This window comes from Protopterus annectens, chromosome 4.part1 (assembly GCF_019279795.1).
Source record: "Protopterus annectens isolate FY-2018-M chromosome 4.part1, PAN1.0, whole genome shotgun sequence".
NCBI classification, from domain to species: Eukaryota; Metazoa; Chordata; order Ceratodontiformes; family Protopteridae; genus Protopterus; species Protopterus annectens.
The window spans coordinates 623931127-623937687 of record NC_056734.1 but is presented as its reverse complement, the minus strand read 5'-3'; positions in this window follow the sequence as shown (position 1 = coordinate 623937687).

Here is a 6561-nt window from a genome sequence, read left to right as displayed (position 1 = left end):
GTATGTACCTCACCCAGCACTTGCAACAGCTGGAGAGACCCCAAAAGTACCTTACCATGAAGATCAGGGGTCTACAACACATGTCATATGCTTCCAGAATAGAGGAAACCCAGCTTTATTCAGTGTCATACCGCATACTTACAGGTGACCTATGCCTGACATACAAGACCATGTCCAATCAGGATTTGGTGGACATGCTCCACTGCAAGCAATCCAAATCCACCAGAACCATGAGAGCTGAAGATTTGAACCTCAGCACATACATGTATAGGACATGCTGGAGGGACAGAGTCATAACTCAGAGGCATCTCACACTCCAGCGGAGTATCCCAGTTCATGTTAGACAGAGTCCCTCACTGACTCTCTTCAAGAGACATCTGGACAACTGCATATAAGACAGAGGCACAGCCATGTTATTCAATTACGTAAGGAGGTCATAATGTGTCACTACTAAGTCAGAGGCACAATATTCGGAATCTATTCTGTACACTTATTACCACTATAAGGGGTGGCAATAGCCACATCACTATGGCTAGGCATATACATGCACTAGGGCGGATAGCCTACTAGTAAACTATGACACTATGAAACTATGGTGTATGTGTAGGTATTGTCAGTCAAGCACTATGATGTGGTTTGGGGGGCTTGCTATCTCACTGTATTCCAACATTGTTTTGTCTATTCCTTCTAGCATGTCTAGGGATCAGTTGCTAGTGTCCTCTCCTGCTCAGCTGGTGAACCTGGGAATATTGAGGCAATGTTACAATTGCCTCATGTACACTGACAACCCTCTCCTTCTCCCATAAAACACACATACATGTGAGAGATGCAACTATATAGCCAAAGTGGAGGCTGAGCTCTCTCAACATAGGACTAGCAAGACCAGAGAGAAGGTGAAGGTAACCACACACATCACAAACCCAGTCTCACATAGCACTATCACAACTTAAAATCATACACATAGACACACAAAGACATACTCGGAGGCTCTGATCAGAATTCTACCAAAACAGCAGCGGCCACCACAGCAGACACCCACACAACTGCCTCCACAGGGCATAGCACATGCAACACATAGACCACAGAGTCAGTGTGCCAAACAGTCACAGCCCTTAAGGCCAAACACAATGCCAGACACACTTGTCATAGGTGACTCCATAGTCAGACACACTGACGTCCGCTCACCAGATCAGTACGAGGGAGGTCACAGTAAGCTGCCTATCGGGCACTGGAATCCACCACATAATGCAAGCACTCAGGTCACTCAACTGCAGGTACAAGTCTGACCCAGTCATAATCCATGCTGGTGTGAACGACCTGAGATGTACCTCCCTGGACTACATGGAAAGAGACATAGAGGATCCCTCTGATTATGTAGGCCAGGCAGGTATGACCCTGACCTTGAGCAGTATCCTACCTTCACCAAGTATGATGCCACATAAACAGAGACAAGATGATCAGCTGTAATAATTTGCTTAAACTATGGTGTCATTCAAAGGGGGTCCAATGTCTGTCTGCCTGGGATGACATGCTGGACAGGCCACACTGATTTGCAAGGGACGGCTTGCACCTGTCACCCCTGGGCTTCCGGATTTCAGCTGATGCTCTTGCCACCCCCATTGTGCCTTTTTTATGCAAGAATCAGATTCTACACCTCCCACCCTAGAACACAGAAAAGGAAAGACACTAAGGGTAATGCTGCTCAATGCCAGAGGTCTCAACCTCAAGCTGCACACACTCGACGCCCTTCTCAGTATGTAGCACATTGATGTCTGTGCTGTCCCTGAAACCTGGTTCACGGCTTCTGACAGCACCCCGGCACTATCTGGTGTTACCTCATATCATGTGTTCCGGCACCAAAATCCGGACAACACCAAGAAAGGAGGGTGGGTGTCCATATTCATCAAGGACACCCTCACCTCAAGGTTGGTGGCAACACACGATGCATCGGAGACCATCCAGGTGCCAGTAACCGTAGGCAAGACTGCTCTGCAGTTTGTAGCATGTTACATGCCACCCTCTCACAGCTGTCCTGAAAACACTGGAGGGGATACATGTATCTCCAAACACCATCATCCTGGGTGATTCCAACTATCCAAATATAGACTGGGATCACTAATCAAGCCCCAACACTGTAACCCAAAGGTTCCAAGAGTTCATACACTCAAATGCCATGGAACAACTGGTCACCATCCCCACAAGTGGAGACAACATATTAGAACTCATCATCACGAACATGGGGTCACACTGTTCAACACCAGACGTATACTCATCATTGGTGAGATCAGATCATGAACTAATCTCAGTGGGAGTCCACATCCCACCCACACCCCAGATAGAAAAACAAACAGTGAAGACCTTCTCAAATGCCGACTTCACATTTCTAAGGACTGGTGTGGTCTCTTTCAAGGCCCCCAAGCCAGCGGACACCATTACCCAAGCCGCTGTATCACTTACAAATGCCTTCTACCAGCACCTCCAGGACTGCATGGATCAAGCAATCCCAAACAAAACAAAGACTCTTTGTACCACAGGCAAGCATCCAGTCTGGTGGACCCCAGCCATAAACAAGCTCTACAACAAAAGGAAGGAGCTACTACAAGATAGAGCGACATCCATAGAAGGGAAGACACCCCTGCTCATTTTGAGTAAAACACTGGGTTCCCCCATACAATCATCCAAGGCAAGTTTTGAGAGTAAACCCGCTCAGGACTCAAGGAACAATCATAAGACCTTTTTTACCTATGTTTGACACCTGGGAGGGAACTCCCAGATATGCTCAGAATTAGTTCGGAATGATGTAAATATCACTGAACCTACAGAAATTGCCAACATACTGGCTGACAGGTTCAGTGCGGATTTCTCCCCCCCTCCCCCCAACTGGAGGGGTATCTACACCAGAGGATTGTAGCCCCCCAAACATCTCCAATGCTGGGGTGAGAACTGCTCTATCCAAGGCGGAAAACACTTTATCCATGGGACCAGATGGTGTCCCCAGTTGTGTGCTCCATGAACTCAATGAGGAATTACACCTGCAGTTAGGGCAGCTGTTTAATCTTAGCCTCACCTCAGGATATGTGCCCAAGGAGTGGCATACGGCAATGGTGGACCCACTTCACAAAGGAGGTGCCTCCACCAACCCGGAAACTACCATCCCATCAGCTTGACAAGCCTGGTCTGCTAAGCTATGGAGAGGATCATAATGGGAATGATAAATGAAGACATAGGGGACTTGCAGACGTTGGATCCAATCCAGTTTGGCTTTGTCAAGGGCAGATCATGCCTTTTAAACTTGGTTGACTTTTTCATGACAGTCACCCAGGCCATTGACATGGGCAAGGCAGTCCACACAGCCTACCTTGACCTGGCAAAGGCTTTTGACACAATACCCCACTCAGGTATCATTGAAAACATCACCAGCTTAAATGTGAACCCATACATCACAGGATGGGTTGCAAACTGGCTAAGTGACAGAACACACAGGGTCAAAGTTGCTGGTGCCATGTCACAATCCAGAGCTGTCATAAGTGGTGTCCCACAGGGCTCAGTCCTGGGCCCACTTTTGTTCAGCATCTACTTTTCAGAAGTACAAGCAAACACAGGAGGATTATGGCTGACAAAGTTTGAAGATGACTGCAAACTGGGAACCATAGTTGGAAACCCATCTGACACAGACATCCTTCAGAAGGGTCTCATAGACACAGATAACTGGTGCCAGAGCCATGGCCTTACGTTAAACGCTAAACAATGCATAGTCATACCCTTCGGGAACAACAGGGTTACCTCTAGTTCCCATCTAGGTGGCAATCCTCTAAGCACAGAAGAGGTTATCAGGGACCTGGGCACCCAGGTTGACAGTAATATTTCATTTGACACTCACGTTGTCAGAGTAGGCCTGGGGCTGTTCCTGCTATTAGGACAGAGGTGTGACCTGGTAGTGTCAGGGTGCTGATGTGGGCTTTGACCCTGTTTTCTATTACAGCACTGATATCTACATTCTCTATACTGTGTGCGTTTACACTGCACGCATTTATACTTCTGGCATTGGGTAGCATTACATCTAGGTTACTATCCCTTGTGGTACCTATGAGTTAGGTTTGTGTTTTTTGTGGTTTATGATTGGTGAGGGTGGATGTTAGTCGGGTCCTCAGGTGTGCATATGGTACATGATATTACATTACTTAACACATGGCATTCATGCCTCAGGTGGTGCTGCAGGGCTGCCTCTGTTGGATGCACATACTACACTCCCTGTACATGTTTGGAAGCAGGTTGTGTCATGTTAGGCATCCCTGTTACTATATGAGTGAGTCAGAGCGGGTATCAGTCCCAGTGTTCCTACTGACCAAGTGTATGTGCTATGCGTTGCCTCTTTGCCAAGGCCAGGGCATACTGGGCACGCCTCCTTCTGCCTACTGGGACAAGGTCAGGTTGTCCTCCTCCGAGTACATTTCTGCAGCTAACACATCCGTTACACAGACTGGTTTCTGCTTCGTGGATCGCTCAGATACCTCATTTGCATATCTTTGAGCTGCAAATGAGGTATTGAGCATTTCCACGCCCAGTCCGTGTAAGAGACGTGTTAGCTGTCTCTTACACGGAGATTTGGGCTGTTCCTGAATCGGGAGGCTTACACGGAGGCTTACACTCCTCTTGAACTCCGTGTAAGCCTTCCTGAATCTGGCCCATTCTTTTAGTATTAGTTTAGGTAGTTTCCAGAATATACACAGCTATTTTAAATGTTCAGTATACGCTAATGTAAATTTCAGTCGAGATTCAGAATATGACATTCATACTCAGTTATGTGTTCAGTATAGTACATTTCAGTCAACTTTCAAAATATTAAAATAATACTCAGTTACTTCACATTATTCAGTCATTAGTTTAAGAGTAAAGTAACAGAATTACATTATTTAGTGATCAGTTAAGGTTAAAGTGACAGACTTGTTTATAACAGGCTTACTTCATTATTCAGTCATTAGTTAAGGATAAAGTAACATAAATATTTTACAGGCTTATTAAAATAAGTTATTTAAATAATAGGTAGTAATAATTATTCAGTATACTCAAGGTATAACATGGCAGGCTTAATTTTTTAATTAATTTACAAATTACAGTACACTTTACACAATTATTGTACGTTAAACAGAAAGTTAAAAAAGACACTAACATAAAATGCAAAGGTATAGACCTGAAATACAGAAAGCATAAGTTTAGTAAACTATTAAGATATGTTATCTAAAGAATAGGTAGTAATAGTTATTCAATGCACTCAAGGCATAACAGGGCAGGCTTAATTTGTTAATTAGTTTACAGATTACAGTGACTTTACATAATTATTGTACATTAGTCAGAAATTAAGGACACTAACAGACAATGCAAAGGTAAAGACTTGAAATACAGAAAGTATAGGTTTTAGTAAACTATTACAGCCCATAAATATTCTTAAAAGTTAAAAAGAGTAAGTAGCATTATAGAAACAAATTGAAATAAAAATTTATAGACACAAGTTAACACAGAATATGGTAATTATGCTTCAAGCCATTCATAAAGTTATCTTTTTAGTGCAGATTTCAATTAGTCTTCAGAAAATAGCCATCATGCTTGATATGCTATGCAATAAAAACAGTCAGTACAGTGTGTAAATATATAAACAACAGGAAAAGGTTTAATTTGCTATAAGAGAGAGACAGCATTAAGGGACCAGTTCATAAGGTAAAAAACATAGGTAATAAACAGTGTAACTTTACCATTACAGCATACAGAAATATAAAAGAAAACTAGGCAGGATTAACAGTTCATACTCTGTCTAACTTAAATAAAAATTCACAGAGACAGGTTAATCAGCTTTAAAGGCCACAGAATTAAAGGACAACCGCACCCTCAGACTCAAAAAACATATTTATTTCATCATGGTTAGGTGTTTCCTACATTTTAACAGCACTCTGGGACTATTTAGAGCTTTTTAGATATTTTTATATGCAATTTCTGACTCTGACCACATGGGGGCTGGCATTTTGAAATAATTCAGACTGTTTACTCTGCCTCTAAGTATCCCAGAATGCATTGTTTGTCTCCAAAAAATTGCATCAGATCTGCCACGTTTTCCCTTAAGCTGCTGTCACTTCATTGACTTAACAGGCATTCACTGCTGTCTTAAAGTCCCCTACTTTTGGTTAAAATGTTATCCTTTTTCAATGATTACTTCAAACACAAGCAGTGCAAATCTACAGAACAGAACTGGAAAGTGCATTTTATTGCTTTTGTTTCTTAGAAATTCTAACTTGCTTTCTTTTGTGAAGGCTGAAATCTAGTTCTTCAAGGCATCTCCCCTCCCACTTCACACCTACCTTCCCTAGCTGTCAAAGATCTAAGGGTAATTTGACCCATTATCTGCATGTGATTGACAGCTCACAGCAGGTGACCAGAGTAATGTACTGTTTTCTTGTCAGCCTTTCCCCCCTTACAGTGGGACACTTTTTTGTTGCACTCCTCCTGTCAAATTTAGAACCAAGCTACATAGCACTGGGAATAATCACCGTTTTGCAAAGCATCAAACTC